The sequence below is a fragment of the Oncorhynchus masou genome, chromosome 13 (genome assembly GCF_036934945.1).
Source record: "Oncorhynchus masou masou isolate Uvic2021 chromosome 13, UVic_Omas_1.1, whole genome shotgun sequence".
Taxonomy (NCBI): Eukaryota; Metazoa; Chordata; class Actinopteri; order Salmoniformes; family Salmonidae; genus Oncorhynchus; species Oncorhynchus masou.
The window spans coordinates 56,667,256-56,686,542 of NC_088224.1; positions in this window are offsets into that span (position 1 = coordinate 56,667,256).

Genomic DNA, 19,287 nt, shown 5'->3' on the forward strand with positions numbered 1-19,287 from the left:
TCATGCAATAAAATGCTAATTAATTACTTAAAAATCATACAATGTGATTTTTCTGGATTTTTGTTTTAGATTCTGTCTCTCACAATTGAAGTGTACCTATGATAAATTACAGACCTCTACATGCTTTGTAAGTAGGAAAACCTGCAAAATCAGCAGTGTATCAAATACTTGTTCTCTTGACTGTATCTGTTTGTCATGTTGGTTGAAAGGGGTGTATCTTCGCTATAAAATACCTTTACATTTGTCATGGCGCTCTCAATGGTGATTCGTCGACAAGCTATTGCAAAGCTCTCACTATTAAAGATTTAGTTTAAGTACAACTCTGACTAGTTTGACAAGTTTGTCTCTCCTCATTTGATAGTAAAGAAATGAACCACCACACTTTACTCAAGAATAAAAACTGTGGATGGGGAAACTATTTTTATTTGTCAAATGGCAGTCAAGCATTGATCATCTCACCAGAAAAAGACCCTCGATTAATTATTGGAAAGGAACACCATGCACTTTCACCACCCCTATGAAGTTCATAACATATGGCCTATTTTATCTGTAGCCTGATAAACTACATGCTTTCTTAAGTCATAGTGGAACATCATCTGTGACTCCAAGTTTACTTCAATATGATGGTTATTATAGCAATATTGTTACAATCGCAATACATATTGAATTGGCACCTAAGTATAGATAAAATCGTATCGTGAGTTCCCTGGCAATTCCCATCCTTACTGGCCACACACACAAAAGGTTCTAAATAGTGAAAAATATGTCTTGTAAATATTGTCTTGTAAACATAGCGGAACCGTATTTGGTGCTATATAGAACCTTTTATTTGAATATTCAATAAAGAACCATGCTCATAAGGCTAAAAATGGTAAAGAACCATTTCCTAAAGTTCTTGATAAGAGAATTATGTTCTCCAGGTACATAACCATTTTTAATTATATTACTCTGTCTGCACACCAGAATTTGTAAGATCCTGGTCGAATGAAACAGACGGCGGTCCAGCTAAAATAGTTAAATGTTTATTCACAGGAACGTTCTAAAATCAAGAATACAAAACAATTCATTTTATACTGACTTCTTACGCCCACACATATACACAAATATACGCACACACTGTCTGTCTCACTACCCAGCCAACAAGAGATAGTGACTTTGTCCTTGAGACGTACTCCCCGTTCTGTCCCAAATCTCTAGTCAGGTCGGCACCAAGCTCAGACAGTCTGTGTTTAAAATACCATAAAGGCATATTGTTTTACCCTAATTCTGACTAGGACTACACATTTATTGATTATGATTTTATACATTCTAATCAATTTCATACAATTATATGTTTCAGGGCGGAATATTCTAATCATTCAATTAACAGACAATTCTCACCTATCAGTTCTATAAAAAAAAAACATTAATAAAAGGTTCTATATTGCACCAAAAAAGGGTTCCACTATAGTTACAAGCCTTTTTGGTGCTATATAGAACCATTTTTTAATGGTTCTTTATATAACATTAATCGAAAATTGTTCTATAAAGAACCTTCCTCAATCCTAAAAGTAATTTGTAGAAGATTATGAAAAACCATACAGGTTTTTATTTTATTTGACTTATATTATATTGTTTAGTTTCTATAGGTGTTGTGATTGTGTGAATCAGGTGTGCAAGCTCTGGAACGACTGGGCCGCACTGATGAGATGTGTTTTTAGAACTGATGTAGAAGACAGTTATTAATTCATATAAGGCCATACGTGAGGCTTTCACCAGACACCTTCACTGGTCATAGTCATATTACATTGTGGCATGACACACCAGATGCGATTGACTGAAAATGACACTCACTCAAGGTTGGACAAAAAGAGCTCTGAGCAAACCACACCCCAAAATATTTTAATTATCACTAAAATAGGAAAGAACACTTTTCTGAACTGCAAATAACCATTGAAGGGCTCAATAAATTATAAAAAGTTCATTCGGAAAGTATTCAGACCCCTTGTCTCTCCTATATCTCTCAGATGTGGGAGAGACACTTCAGAACAAACTTACTTGTGATATTTTTTGGGGACTATCTGTTGTCCCATGTAGTGAATCTGTTATTCAATGTGTTTGTATGGGCTAATAGCAGTGAGGCCCAAAATAATCTTTCATCAAATCGTTTTTATATATATTATTTTATATATATATATATATATATATATATATATATATATATATATATATATATATATATATTTCATAATACAAGGGGTCTTAAAATTCCTAATCAAATAGCTAAATGATCCTTGGTATGATCTTCTTAAAACAAATCCATATAGCTTAGTGGGACTCCCCCTCCTCCGGCTTAGACAGGGCTTAGACTCTGATGGGTTAACATTTGAGTACATTTGACTACAGTTTATATGTTGTTACCGTTGTTAATGTTGAAAAATGTATCAAAACTACAACTAATATTACAGGTTTACGGAACAGACATGACAGCAAGTCAAGACACATGTCTAGACACACTGCCCAGGTAAATCATTTCTCATTCCAAAGAGACCTGGATAGACAACTTGATGAGGATGTCAATTGACCATGAAACGAGAGGGTAAAAAGTAAACACAGAGGCCTTTTTTCAATCCAAGAATGGTCAAATGTGTATGGGTTAAGAAATGAGCAAGATGTACAGGTTAGCACAAATCAATATGCATTTTAAACATAATAAAACAAAAATACAGTCCTTGACACAACCGTGAGTCAATCTAAGCAACATATTAAAAATATTCCCATCCAAATCCGTCAGTTTAAGAGATATCAGTTTTATGCATGTGCTGCATCTCACTCCACTGTATCCGCCTATGTCAACCTTCCACATCAGTGTTGAAAGATGGCCGAGCTACAAAATTCAGTCATTTCAAGAAAACGTCTACAGCGTCTGAACAGTTTGGCCTACAAACTATGACCACTCTATGGATTTGGGAGATTCTCACGAACGCGATGGTGCCCTCAGTTTTGCTGTACTACCCCCACAAGTGTACTACAACCCATACAAATTAATGGAAGTATGGAGGTAGTTTTGGGAGGTAGTTTTGTGCCAACAAAAATAAGGGGTTAAATATGTGTAAAAAAAAAAAATACAAAAATATTTCCTGAGCTTTCTTATATCTCCTAGATATAGGACAGACACTTCAAAACCTTATTTTTTTACTGTATTGTTTTGCCATTTATAAATGCGTTAGTCAATGCGTTTCTATGGGCTATAGTAGTAAAGGCCAAATTCAATATTTTATCAAAACATTTGTATATTTATTTTGATACCTAAAGGGGTCCTAAAATTCAAAATCAAATAAAAAAAAATGAAAATAACGAGCTTAATCTCAAGTAATCTACATAACATATGACACACTGTATTCAAACACTGGTGTGTGCCTTGTGCATCAATGTACAACATAGAATAAAAGTCTGTCTGATCTAAGTGAAGGAGATGATGTCCCCGGCCGATCCTCATCTACTCTCTCTGGGAAAGATAGCGGTGGTCTGGTACATTACAATACATGTATAGTATTTTATACATATAGCAATTGTTCAGGTAGCCTTCTGCACGTATGTGAGTCCTTGGATGTCCCCGTCTATGGATGTGTCCATCTCAATGGCTGGATGGCTTCCGACACCCCTGATCGTTCATCCACTCCAGAATTGTTTGCAATGTTGTTAAGAAATCCTTTGCTGCCCTTTCTCTGTGGGCCTCACAGTCTGGACAGTTGGCACCTTCTTTCTGCAATATAGAGAGGAAAACACTCACAACATATGCATAACATAGTAAAAAAAGAGAGGCTCTATGATACAGCGAGTGAGAAAAAGCAAGAGACAGAGAAGTCATTATTTTAATATTATAATAATGCAAGTACTATAGTAATTCTCTCCTGATTGCTCAGTTTGGCCGAGCGGCCAGCTCTCGGAAGAGTCTTGGTGGTTCCAAACTTCTTCCATTTAAGAATGATGGAGGCCACTGTTTTCTTTGGGAACTGCAGAAATGTTTTGGTACCCTTCCCCGGATTCCCCAGACACCTCATTTGGCTGCCTTTCCTTCCAGTTCTCTGCTGCCTGTGACTGGAACGAATTGAGAAAATCGCTGAAGTTGGAGACTTATCTCCCTCATCAACTTTAAACATCTACTATCTGAGCAGCTAACCGATCGCTGCAGCTATACATAGTCCATCGGTAAATAGCCCACCCAATTCACCTACCTCATCCCCATACTGTTTTTATTTATTTACTTTTCTGCTCTTTTGCACACCAATATCTCTACCTGTACATGACCATCTGATCATGTATCACTCCAGTGTTAATCTGCTAAATTGTAATTATTCGCCTACCTCCTCATGCCTTTTGCACACAATGTCTATAGACTCTTTCTTTTTTTCTACTGTGTTATTGACTTGTTTATCGTTTACTCCATGTGTAACTCTGTGTTGTTATCTGTTCACACTGCTATGCTTTATCTTGGCCAGGTCGCAGTTGTAAATGAGAACTTGTTCTCAACTAGCCTACCTGGTTAAATAAAGGTGAAAAAATAATAATAATGAAACTCGACACAATCCTGTTTCGGGGCTCTACAGACAATTCCTTCAACCTCATGGATTGGTTTTTGCTCTGACATGCATTGTCAACTGTGGGACATTATACAGACAGGTGTGCGCCTTTACAAATTATGTCCAATCAATTGAATTTACCACAGGTGAACTCCAGTCAAGTTGTAGAAACATCTCAAGGATGGTCAATGGAAACAGAATGCACCTGAGCTCAATTTTGAGTCTCATAGCAAAGGGTCTGAATACTTATGTAAATAAGATATTCTATTTTTTTATTCAGAATAAATTTGCAAAAAAATAAAAACCTGTTTTGGCTTTGTTGAATGTGACCTTAGTGTGTAGATTGATGAGAAAAAAATCAAATTTAATCCATTTTAGAATAAGGCTGTAACGTAACAAAATGTGGAAGAAGTCAAGGGGTCTGAATACTTTCCGAATGCGCTGTAAAACAGGATTTATTTGTATGGGCAGACGAGGGACAGTTATACTGATAGTAGTCTCGCTAGACTATACTGATAGTAACATAATGGTCAATGTCAATGAATTGAGAGTTAAATATTCACATCAATCCACTGTTGTCTATCATCTACACTTACACAAACAGTCTCTACAGTAGGCATGTATGACGCTGCGAGGGGATGTTTTATTATTTCACTGTTACTCGCCTTAAATTATTATCAAGTACTTGCAACAAAAAAAACTATGTTGAGAATTTATAATGCAGGCACATTTATGTTAATTTGCCTAACGCAAGCCATGACATTTTAAGACTGTGTTTTTAACAATTAACCAAGGTTTCCAATTTCAATTATGAAAATGAATGCGATTTGAAATACATTTACTGAACAGGCAGATATGTAAACAGAGCTGTTGCAAAGTGGTGTTATTGTCAAGCCCTGACCGTAGATTGCTTTGTATGTTTATATTTTTAGTTTGGTCAGGGTGTGATGTGGGTATTCTATGTTTTGTTCTATGTTTCTATGTTCTATGTTTTTGGCCTGGTATGGTTCCCAATCAGAGGCAGCTGTCAATCGTTGTCTATGATTGAGAACCATACTTAGGCAGCCTGGCTTCGCCCTTGAGTTGTGGGTAGTTGTTTTCTGTCTCTGTCTCAGACAGGACTGTTTCGTTTGTTCCGTTTTTGTTATTTTGATTTCACTGTTCAGTGTAATAAAAAGATCATGAACACGTACCACGCTGCACCTTGGTCCTCTCCTTCTTCCACCTACGACGATCGTTACAGTTATGCATAACTTTTTTGGCTAAATCGGAATATCAGTTATAAAAAGATATAGCTGCAAGTGGCAATTCCAGGGGCCAAGCACACCATACTCACATTCAAGCCACCATGTGGTCAATCGGAGTGACCTTGGAGTGACTTTCTATCATTGTGCAAAGTTTCGTGACAAAAGACCAGGCGGTTATTTAGTGTCATCAAATCATATAGGAAGGAAGAGTTGCAGCATTTTATTTAAAAAATATTTATTGTGGGGGATAAAAAAAAGTCTAATTTGCGGAAAATCTAATGGGCAGAGTTTATAGGTCCTTATGGGAAACAAATGTTCATGTATGTACAAATTGACATTGACTGTAGCTCAAACGAGGCAGGTGATATGCTGGTTCAAAGTTTGGAATTTCAGTTGATCACTATACACAGTATATTACAGAAGGGGGCCAGCAACTGGACGGTTGCCGGTTTGAATCACAGTGCTAATTGTTCTCATCAATAATGTCCAAAATATCAGAATTGGGCTGCCTGTGTAAAAGCAGCCTTAGTGGTGCTGGGATTTCTAAACTATTCCATTGAGATGGTTTGTATCTTAAAATAACAATGTCTGAGTAATGAGCACAACATGCTATTAGTCAATGGAGACACTAACCTTATGTTTCTCTTATAAACACAGATGGAAAATGTTAAACAAGTGTGTTAGAACTGTCTGAGAATAACAATAGTTTAAGCAAACAGTAATGCAGGAGTCCAAATCAGCATTTCAGACTCTCATCATTTTCACCAAGACAACAAACAGCTCTATAGCTGGAATTAAAGTGTACTAAGACAGCCAAAGGACAAGGTAGAATCAAAAACATCCCAATGCACCTCAAATGCAGCTGGCCTGTGTCTCCCTCACACTGATTGGCTTACCTGTTTGATCAAGGACTTCAGCCGGATGGATAGTTTTGGCTTGTATATGGGTGAGGACTTATTCCCAGATTCTAACACCAGGACATTCACTTCTTTTTCAAAGCATATGAGTGTGGACGTGGGGCACTTCTGCTGAAGAGAGTAGGGGATATAATTAAACTCAAACAATGGATGTAAAACATCTGTAAGAAAGTCACACAACACGGTGGGGGGGTCAAGAGGGTTTTGTAGCAATGAGAAACTCCAGAACAGATATAACAGATCCAGATGTCTCTTTCTTTGGTGATGAGAGAGGAGAGTTACATTCATGTCATGTAAAATGCTTTGAGTTATAATCCCATTATTTACATTTAAAAAATAAATAATCAGGCCGGAGCATGGACGCCTCAAAACAACTCAGTTAACTCAGGATGATACAATCCAACAATTATAGTTCAATATTGTGTCTCACTGTCTAACCTTCAGCGCAATGAGTGTCATTTATTATACAGTACCAGCCAAAAGTTTGACACACCTACTCATTCAAGGGTTTTTCTTTATTTTTTCTATTTTCTACATTGTGGAATAATAGTGTGTCACGATCACTGTAATGAATGGACCAAGGCGCAGCGTGTGTAGAGTTCCACATATTTTAATAAATCGAAACTCACCAAACAAAACAAACAAGCAAACAAGAAAGCAAACAAGCAAGCACAAACTAAATGTTCTGGACTGCTCACAGGTAGCTACACAAACACAAGATCCCACAAAGCACAAAGGGCTGCCTAAACGATAAAAGACAGTACTGTGCAGCCGTCTTCATCGACCTTGCCAAGGCTTTCGTCTCTGTCAATCACCATATTCTTATCGGCAGACTCAGTAGCCTTGGTTTTTCTGATGACTGCCTTGCCTGGTTCACCAACTACTTTGCAGACAGAGTTCAGTGTGTCAAATCGGAGGGCATGCTGTCCGGTCCTCTGGCAGTCTCTATGGGGGTGCCACAGGGTTCAATTCTCGGGCCGACTCTTTTCTCTGTATATATCAATGATGTTGCTCTTGCTGCGGGCGATTCCCTGATCCACCTCTACGCAGACGACACCATTCTATATACTTCCGGCCCGTCCTTGGACACTGTGCTATCTAACCTCCAAACAAGCTTCAATGCCATACAACACTCCTTCCGTGGCCTCCAACTGCTCTTAAACGCTAGTAAACCAAATGCATGCTTTTCAACCGTTCGCTGCCTGCACCCGCACGCCTGACTAGTATCACCACCCTGGATGGTTCCGACATTGAATATGTGGACATCTATAAGTACCTAGGTGTCTGGCTAGACTGTAAACTCTCCTTCCAGACTCATATCAAACATCTCCAATCGAAAATCAAATCTAGAGTCGGCTTTCTATTCCGCAACAAAGCCTCCTTCACTCACGCTGCCAAACTTACCCTAGTAAAACTGACTATCCTACCGATCCTCAACTTCGGCGACGTCATCTACAAAATAGCTTCCAACACTCTACTCAGCAAACTGGATGCAGTTTATCACAGTGCCATCCGTTTTGTCACTAAAGCACCTTATACCACCCACCACTGCGACTTGTATGCTCTAGTCGGCTGGCCCTCGCTACATATTCGTCGCCAGACCCACTGGTTCCAGGTCATCTACAAGTCCATGCTAGGTAAAGCTCCGCCTTATCTCAGTTCACTGGTCACGATGGCAACACCCACCCGTAGCACGCGCTCCAGCAGGTGTATCTCACTTATCATCCCTAAAGCCAACACCTCATTTGGCCGCCTTTCTTTCCAGTTCTCTGCTGCCTGTAACTGGAACGAATTGCAAAAATCGCTGAAGTTGGAGACTTTTATCTCCCTCACCAACTTCAAACATCTGCTATCTGAGCAGCTAACCGATCGCTGCAGCTGTACATAGTCTTATCGGTAAATAGCCCACCCAATTTTACCTACCTCATCCCCATACTGTTTTTATTTATTTACTTTTCTGCTCTTTTGCACACCAATATCTCTACCTGTACATGACCATCTGATCATGTATCACTCCAGTGTTAATCTGCAAAATTGTAATTATTTGCCTACCTCCTCATGCCTTTTGCACACAATGTATATAGACTCTTTTTTTTTCCTACTGTGTTATTGACTTGTTTATTGTTTACTCCATGTGTAACTCTGTGTTGTTATCTGTTCACACTGCTATGCTTTATCTTGGCCAGGTCGCAGTTGCAAATGAGAACTTGTTTTCAACTAGCCTACCTGGTTAAATAAAGGTGAAATAAAAAGAAAGAAAGAAAATGATGGACTATCGGTCTCTTTGCTTATTTTAGCTGTTCTTTCCATAATATGGACTTTGTCTTTTACCAAATACGGCTATCTTCTGTATACCAACGCTACTTGTCACAACGCAACTGATTAGCTAAAACACATTAAGAAGGAAAGATATTCCCCCAATTAACATTTAACAAGGCACACGTGTGGTTCCCACCATGAAGCATGGAGGATGAGGTGTGATGGTGTGGGGGTGCTTTGCTGGTGACACTGTAGTTGATTTATTTAGAATTCAAGGCACACTTAACCAGCATGGCTACCGCAGCATTCTGCAGCAATATGCCATCCCATCTGGTTTGCGCTTAGTGGGACTATCATTTGTTTTTCAAGAGGACAGTGACCCAAAACACACCTCCAGGCTGTGTAAGGGCTATTTGACCAAGAAGGAGAGTGATGGAGTGCTGCATCATATGACCTGGCCTCCACAATCACCCGACCTCAACCCAACTGAGATGGTTTGGGATGAGTTGGACTGCGGAGTGAAGGAAAAGCAGCCAAAAAGTCCTCAGCATATGTGGGAACTCCTTCAAGAATGTTGGTAAAGCAATTCCAGGTCACTACCTCATGAAGTAGTTTTGATGTCTTCACTATTATTCTACAATATAGAAAATAAAGAAAAACTCTGGAATGAGTAGGTGTGTCCAAACTTTGACTGGCACTGTATGTCTCCAAAATGTGGTCAAATACAATGCCTAGTGAGTCTACACGTCCCTTGCATAGTCTTCACATCCCTTGCACAGTCTACACGTCCCTTGCAAGACCTGGGCGGACCAATCCCTGTATTTTGGTTAGCGTGCGAGGTGGTGATAAAGATTAGGTAAGTATTGGGAAGGCAGGTAGGGTAGGAGAGGGGACTTGTTTTAATTTTGACTTTCTTTGCTTTGGTTACGTCCAGACCCTTTTCCCCTCTTACCGCGTTAAGGAATATTAAAATCCCTGTAAACTGTATTTTTCTCTGCCTCTGTCGTACTTCCCCGCACCTACGATCACATACTTTTTTTCACTCCACGGAGAGTTGAGATGTAGCAGGGTGTTGCGTTCCATCCTCCAAGAGGCGTACATAACAGTATTGTGGAGTAACTACAATGTTATTGATCCATCCTCAGTTTTCACAGCCATTCAACTCTGTGACTGTTTTAAAGACAGAATTGGCCTCATGGTGAAATTCCTTGGCGTTTTCCTTCCTCTCCGGCAACTGAGTTAGGAAGGACAACATCCTAAGTGTAATTAATAACTTCATGCTCCGCTTTTTTTTTACCCATCTACCAATAGGTGCCCTTCATTGCGAGGCATTGGAAAACCTCCCTGGTCTTTGTGGTTGAACCTGTGTTGGAATTTCACTGCTTGACTGATGGACCTTACAGATAATTGTATATGTGGGGTACAGAGATGAGGTAGTCATTCAAAAATCATCCATGCAACTTGTGACTTGTTAAGAAAATTATTACTCCTGAACTTATTTAGGCTTATGGTTGGATAGTTATTGAATCAAGACAGGATGTGGAAAAAGTCAAGGGTGTGAACACTGTCAAAATTGCTCAATCCCCACCGGAAAGCCCTTCTGGTGTGTCTTTGGCATTAACATTCTTTAACACAGCCTTCTGTCTTTTCACTTGGTCATGCAGGCCAGTAATGTTAAGTGAAATTAATATTGCTTAACCTCTGTATTTTCAAGTATTGTGGTGGCAGTGAAGGGGGTTCACCTAGGGGTCATGATAGGGGCTGTACCAAATGTTTGATGTATTATAATAATTGATTATGCGTATGTTGTATTAATAGAAGGCCCCGCCCTCCTTACATTTATAGGGTCCGAGACTACAGATTAACAATATATATACATTATGAGGTTTAAGATTGTTTCACAGTACTTTTCTAGGCTCTCTGCCTCTTATGAAGAAAATGTCTGAGAAATGTGTGACTGTGAAGACAGAACTCTGCAGGGGAGTGTAAGAGATAAGAGATTAGTCAGACATTCCACTATAAATCAACTTGGATATTTACTGCTAAGGTTTTAGATCGCTATATAAAGAAGGGTTAATGTTGAGTAGGCATGGTTTTGGTTTCATGAGTAAAGGATAATGACGTAGGCTGTGACATCACTAGGGCTGGACTTCGGGTTTAATAAAATAACTTGGGACATTTTCTTTGATGCAGAACTTACTCGGAAACATGTGCTATGTTCCTCTTGTCAACTTCTGTCTGCAAGTGCATTAATAAAGGTTTTTGAATGATTTAATTAAAGATATTGTCATAATGCTAATTTCACCAATGAGCCAATGATTGACAAGGAACAAGGAAACGAACCCCAACAGTGTCACGAATATTACCGATGTTGGCTCCCCTTCTGGTTCAGGCGGCGCTCGCTGGTCTACTAGCTGCCACCGATCCTTTGTTCTGTGTTCGTTTGTTTTTGTCTAATTGGTTTCACCTGTTCCTTGTTAAGTTGTTAGGGGGGGGGGGTATTTTTGTTTTTTAGCCCGCTTCTGTGTGTGCGGGCTTGTTCTACTGTAATTGTGAGAGGTGTTAATATTTGTGTTGTTTTTTTTCGCTGTCCTAGTATTTTACCAAAAGGGTACTATTTGTTTTATAGTTACGCCTGTGTTGGGTAAATACTATTTTGATCTTTTGATATTGGACATTAAAGAGTGTTTTTTCCCGCATCCTTTGCTCTCTGCGCCTGACTCCACACACACTCACTCACTCATTGAGCGTTACAGAAGCCCGCACCCTAAAAGATGGAGTCAGCAGGAGCAGCGACCACCACTCTCCCCACCATGGAAGAGAGAGTCCTTCATCACACGTCCATCCTCCATCGCATCGGATCAGCGATGGATCAAATGATGGAGAGGATGGATCGTTGGGAGAGGAATGGTCTCCCTACTACCCCACCTACCCTCCCACCAGCAACTCTACCATCTCCCCCCAGCGGAATCCGGTCCCAGCGCTCTGCGCATTACGCCTCCGAGGGAGTACGATGGAGCAGCGGCGGGGTGCCAGGGATTCCTACTCCAACTAGACCTCTACCTGGCCACCGTTCGGCCGGCTCCCTCGGACAAGGAGAGCGTGAGTGTCCTCGTCTCTTGCCTTACGGGTAGAACCCTGGAGTGGGCTAATGCTGTCTGGAACGGGCCTGACTCAGTGAGGGGCAACTACCCGGAGTTCACCCGCCGTTTCCGGGCCGTGTTCGATCACCCTCCGGAGGGCCGAGCGGGGGGGTGAGAGGTTGTTCCATCTCAGGCAGGGGACGAGGAGCGCGCAGGACTTCGCGCTGGATTTCCGGACCTTGGCCGCTGGAGCAGGGTGGAACGACAGGGCCCTGATAGACCATTACAGGTGTAGCCTGAGAGAGGACGTCCGCAGAGAGCTGGCTTGTCAGGACACTACGCTTAGCCTGGATGAACTGATAGACTTGTCGATCCGGTTAGACCATCTGCTAGCTGCCCTGAAAGGGTCCTGTTAGTTCCACCTCCTGACCCTCCCGCTCCTATCCCGATGGAGCTAGGAGGGGCCGCATCGAGGGAGATCGGAGGAGGAGGCTCCTCTTGTACCAGTTGTGGCCGGAGAGGGCACACTTCAGGTCGGTGCTGGAGGAGTTCCTCTGGGAGTCGAGAGGGCAGGCAGAACACTCCTCGGTTACCCCAGGTGAGTCAGCACCACACTCTCCCAGAGTTTTCTGTTGGTCACATGTTTTTATTAATTTGTTTCCTTAAATTTTTTCCCTCTCTCCAGCATAAGGCGCTAGTCGATTCAGGCGCAGCTGGGAACTTTATAGATTGCGGACTCGCTCAGAGGTTGAGGATTCCGTTAGTAAAAGTAGACCCCCCTTTTCCCGTGCACTCTTTAGATAGTCGACCATTAGGGTCAGGGCTGGTCAGGGAGGCCACAAAGAAGAGCGCTGACCGTCACCGCAGTGAGGCCCCCGTGTTTGCACCGGGGGACAAGGTCTGGCTCTCAAAACCTGCCCCTCCGCTTTCCCTGCCGGAAGCTGGGTCCGCAGTGTGTAGGGCCATTTAAAGTCCTGAGGAGAATAAACAAGGTTTGTTATCGATTATTACTTCCTTCGTATTATCGCATTAACCCCTCGTTTCATGTGTCTCTCCTCAGGCTGGTGGTAGCTGGCCCCATGCAGGAAGGTGAGGTTCTGGAGGTCTCTCCGCCCTCTCTGGACATCGAGGGGTCCCCGGCGTACACGATACGAGCTATTCTGGACTCAAGACGCCAGGTGAGGGGCCTGCAGTACCTCGTTGACTGGGAGGGATACGGTCCGGAGGAGAGGTGCTGGGTCCCGGTGGGGGATATTCTGGATCCATCCATGTTGAGAGAGTTCCATCGCCTCCATCCGGATCGCCCTGCGCTTCGGCCCCCGGGTCGTCCCCGAGGCTGGCGTCGGCACGCTGCGGGAGCTGCGCGTCAGGGGGGGTACTGTCACGATGGCGCTTGCCGGTCAGGTGGCGCTTGCCGGTCGTCGTCGCCGGTCTACTAGCTGCCACCGATCCTTTGTTCTGTGTTTGTTTGTTTTTGTCTAATTGGTTTCACCTGTTCCTTGTTTGGTTGTTAGTGTGGGGTTATTTAAGTTTGTTTAGCCCGCTTCTGTTTGTGCGGGCTTGTTCTACTGTAATTGTGAGAGGTGTTAGTATTTGTGTTGGGTTTTTTCGCTGTCCTAGTATTTTACCAAAAGGGTACTATTTGTTTTATAGTTACGCCTGTGTTGGGTAAATACTATTTTGATCTTTTGATTTTGGACATTAAAGCGTGTTTTTCCCCGCATCCTTTGCTCTCTGCGCCTGACTCCCCACACACTCACTCATTGAGCGTTACAAACAGCAGCATCATGTTCTGGGTATGATTGTCCCCGGCAGGGACTGGGGAGCATTACACAGATTTTCGCATAAAAGTGTGTACCTAAACTACTGAAAGAGTTGCTTCCTGTGCTTGGCCCTCCTATGTTGAACATAATAAACGGCTCTCTATCCACCAGATGTGTACCAAACTCACTAAAAGTGGTAGTAATAAAGCCTCTCTTGAAAAAGCCAAACCTTGACCCAGAAATTATAAAAACCTATCAGCCTACATCGAATCTTTTAGATTTTAGAAAAGGCTGTTGCGCAGCAACTCACTGCCTTCCTGAAGACAAACAATGTATACAAAATGCTTCAATCTGGTTTTAGACCCCATCATAGCACTGAGACTGCACTTGTGAAGGTGGTAAATGACCTTTTAATGGCATCAGACCGAGGCTCTGCATCTGTTCTCATGCTCCTAGACCTTAGTGCTGCTTTTGATACCATCGATCACCACATTCTTTTGGAGAGATTGGAAACCCAAATTGGTCTACACGGACAAGTTCTGGCCTGGTTTAGATGTTATCTGTTGGAAAGATATCAGTTTGTCTCTGTGAATGGCTTGTCCTCTGACAAATCAACTGTAAATTTTGGTGTTCCTCAAGGTTCCGTTTTAGGACCACTATTGTTTTCACTATATATTTTACCTCTTGGGGATGTCATTCGAAAACATAATGTTAACTTTCACTGCTATGCGGATGACACACAGTTGTACATTTCAATGAAACATGGTGAAGCCCCAAACTTGCCCTCACTAGAAGCCTGTGTTACAGACAAAATTAAGTGGATGGCTGCAAATGTTCTACCTTTAAACTCAGACAAAACAGAGATGCTTCTTCTAGGTCCCAAGAAACAAAGAGATCTTCTGTTGAATCTGACAATTAATCTTAATGGTTGTACAGTCGTCTCATAAAACTGTGAAGGACCTCGGCGTTACTCTGGACCCTGATCTCTCTTTTGACTAACATATCAATACTGTTTCAAGGACAGCTTTTTTACATCTACGTAACATTGCAAAAATCAGAAACTTTCTGTCCAAAAATGATGCAGAATAATTCATCCATGCTTTTTTTAACTTCTTGTTTAGATTACTGCAATGCTCTACCTTCCGGATACCCGGATAAAGCACCAAATAAACTTCAGTTAGTGCTAAATACGGCTGCTCGAATCCTGACTAGAACCAAAAAATTGGATCATATTACTCCAGTGGCTTCCTCCCTACACTGTCAAAGTCCAGACCTGAATCCAATCGAGAATCTGTGGAAAGAACTGAAAACTGCTGTTCACAAATGCTCTCCATCCAACCTCACTGAGCTCAAGCTGTTTTGCAAGGAGGAATGGGAAAACATTTCAGTCTCTCGATGTGCAAAGCTGATAGAGACATACCCCAAGCGACTTACAGCTGTAATCGCAGCAAAAGGTGGCGCTACAAAGTATTAACTTAAGGGGGCTGAATAATTTTGCACGCCCAATTTTTCAGTTTTTGATTTGTTAAAAAGGTTTGAAATATCCAATAAATGTCGTTCCACTTCATGATTGTGTCCCACTTGTTGTTGATTCTTACAAAAAAAATACAGTTTTATATCTTTATGTTTGAAGCCTGAAATGTCGCAAAGTTCAAGGGGGCCGAATACTTTCACAAGGCACTGCACATGGGCTTGCTCCTACCTACAGTATCTCTCTGATTTGGTCCTGCCGTAGATACCTACACGTACGCTACGGTCACAAGACACAGGCCTCCTAATTGTCCCTAGAATTTCTAAGCAAACAGCTGGAGGTAGGGCTTTCTCCTATAGAGCTCAATTTTTATGGAATGGTCTGCCTACCCATGTGAGAGACGCAAACTCGGTCTCAACCTTTAATTCTTTACTGAAGACTCATCTCTTCAGTGGGTCATATGATTGAGTGTAGTCTGGCCCAGGAGCGTGAAGGTGACCGGAAAGGCTCTGGAGCAACGAACCGCCCTTGCTGTCTCTGCCTGGCCGGTTCCCCTCTTTCCACTGGGATTCTCTGCCTCTAACACTATTACAGGGTCTGAGTCACTGGCTTGCTGGTGCTCTTTCATGCTGTTCTTAGGAGGGGTGCGTCACTTGAGTGGGTTGAGTAACTGATGTGATCTTCCTGTCTGGGTTGGTGTCCCCCCCTTGGGTTGTGCCGTGGTGGAGATCTTTGTGGGCTATACTTGGCCTTGTCTCAGGATGGTAAGTTGGTGGTTGAAGATATCCCTCTAGTGGTGTGGGGGCTGTGCTTTGGCAAAGTGGTTGGGGTTATATCCTTCCTGTTTGGCCCTGTCCAGGGGTATCATCGGTCGGGGCCACAGTGTCTCCTGACCCCTCCTGTCTCAGCCTCCAGTATTTATGCTACCATTAGCTTATGTGTTGGGGGGCTAGGGTCAGTCAGTTATATCTGGAGTACTTCTCCTGTCTTAACCGGTGTCCTGTGTGAATTTAAGTATGCTCTCTCTAATTCTCTCTTTCCTTCTCTCTCTCGGAGGACCTGAGCCCTAGGACCATGCCTCAGGACTACCTGGCATGATGACTCCTTGCTGTCCCCAGTCCACCTGGCCGTGCTGCTGCTCCAGTTTCAACTGTTCTGCCTGCGGCTATGGAATCCTGACCTGTTCACTGGACGTGCTACCTGTCCCAGACCTATTATTTGACCATGCTGGACATTTATGAACATTTGAACATCTTGGCCATATTCTGTTATAATCTCCACCCGGCACAGCCAGAAGAGGACTGGCCACTCCTCATAGCCTGGTTCCTCTCTAGGTTTCTTCCTAGGTTTTGGCCTTTCTAGGGAGTTTTTCCTAGCCAACGTGCTTCAACACCTTCATTGCTTGCTGTTTGGGGTTTTAGCCTGGGTTTCTGTACAGCACTTTGAGATATCAGCTGATGTACGAAGGGCTATATAAATACATTTGACTTGATTTGATCAATGAAGACATTTTAATTTCCTATTTTGTATTAATTTGGAACATTTCCAATAAAATGTTGTTTTTTTAGATCGGTAGGAAAAATACATTTTTTATTTTATTTTAGGGCAGCGTAATGTGAAGGCTGTGCAACGGGTGTAGAGACTTTTACTAGCAACTGTATTAATGCAGAAATAACACAAATAAACCACATACCTGATAATCAGCCAAAGTTGGGGTGTACAGTCTGCAATCAAATGATTCCTGGTAAGAGAGAAAATAACAGGCTACAACACAGATAATGTAAACATAAAAACAAACAGTCAAAAAGTAATGTAATTGTGTGCTGATGTTGATTCTACAGTGTGTTGAATTGTATTCCATCATAGACTGAGTGTACACAACATTAGGAACACCTGCTCTTTCACAGCTTTCACCTGGGTTCACCTGGTCAGTCTATGATTCGTTATTGATGTCACTTGTTAAATACACTTCAATCGTGGTAGTCGGTGCCAGGCGCACTGGTTTGAGTGTGTCAGAACTTGCAATGCTGCTGGGTTTTTCACACTCAACAGTTTCCTGTGTGTATCAAAAATGGGCCACCACCAAAAGGACATCCAGCCAACTTGACACAACTGTGGGAAGCATTGGAATCAACATGGGCTGGCATCCCTGTGAAATGCTTTCAACACCTTGTAGAGTCCCTGCCCCGACGAATTGAGTCTGTTCTGAGGGGAAAAGGGGGTGCAACTCAATATTTGGAAGGTGTTCCTAATGTTTAGTAAACTCAGTGTTTGAGGTAATATGAAAAACAAGTGGAGAGAAAAATGAAAACATCTTGATACCATCTTGTGAACTTCCTGGATGCATTTTTGCACAATTCCGGGAAGTTCTTTACTGCACATGGATTTTCCATATGCCTGTTTCATTGCCATGGCGATGGAGAAGAGAAACCACAGCAAAAGGGTTAGAAGAGTGTCAGTTCTCTGTCTCCTCAGCATGGCATGGGCCCACTCTTTCACAGGAGCTTCAGATCAGTAGAGAAGTAGCTTAAAATTAAGATAAATATTTTAAAATCCTCCATTGTTTTGGGATTCAGCATATTCTCCATGTCAACTGCAGCCTTCTTAGTGACACTACATCTCCTGTGTGTCCTGGGAAGAAGCAGTAGAGATGAGGCAAGACTCCAGCTATGTGCCTCCTTCTTAGCCAGTAGGCTCCCCACTTTTGGATGAGGGGTAAAACACTCTGTCTTCTATCTTCCTGGTGACTTGTTATGCAGCATCTCTCTTGTGTGTCCTGGAAAGCAGCGCAGCAGAAGAGATGAGGCAAGCCGTCAGCATCTGCCTCCTTTTTCTTGTCTGGGCTCCTCACTGTTGAGAGAGAGAGAGTAACTGTTTAAGTGAACAATGATTATGGAGAGAACATTACTGTCATTTATGTAAGCCATGTCATACATCATTCAGCGCTGATTATAAAAGATATTTAAAAAATATATATATTCTGTGCAATTCACATTTAGTTAATCTATGTATCCTACTTGAAAAAATAAATACAATTTAAAAGGAGAAGAAGGCTGACATGGAAATTGGAACGTTCTAGAGAAATGACCTTTGTTTTGTATGGATGTATGCCTAATAGTAAGCCATTGTCAATTCTCATCTATGGTTACTTTGCTAACTGCTCACTGTCAATTAAGAACTGTCACCCCATGTTACATAGTATTGATTTCATACATACAATTAATTTGTTTGCAAATGCAACTGGGGCCATGTAAATAATTGTTAGGCTACTCATTTTGAATCCACCGGTGGCACCTTGTGTGACCATAAAAGTCTGTGTGTGACCATGCACCGTAAAATGATTTAGTTGCAAAAGTTACTGGCCTGCCATACACCTTAAGGCTTGTTTAAAGTTTGTCTATCGACATGTCTGTGGACAGTTGTTGCAGCGACATCACGAACATTCTATTGTCGTCTGACATCAAACTTATCGTCAAAAATGACAAAAACTAAACTTAACATCAAAAATGACAGGTTGCATGACATCAGCAGCTTGATGGTCCAAAATAGTATAACTACTGTATTTTAACACCAAGAAACCCATCCTTTAAAAATTAATTAAATATATGTCAATCTAGCAAACCAGGCAACTTTCTAAAGAATGTTTTGATTATTTTCTGGCTTGGTAGCTAGCCAGTTCAAATAATGATCATATCATAGCTGTCAACGTCTTAACTTTAGAAAATGTGTATTCATTATTCCAGGAAAATAAACGCACAACAAAATCATTACTTACAAGTTAATGGCGAGCTAATTACAGAAAACTGCTTGCAGTTGTGAGTGTGACGAAATAAAAGCAGGGTATTCTAATCGGGATGCTGGCCTTCTAGGCAGAGTTGCAAAGAAAAAGACATAACTCAGATTGGCCAATAAAAAGAACAGACACTGGACAGAGGAAATCTGCATTGTTGGTTTGAGGCCAGTATCCCGGAGTCACGCTATTCTG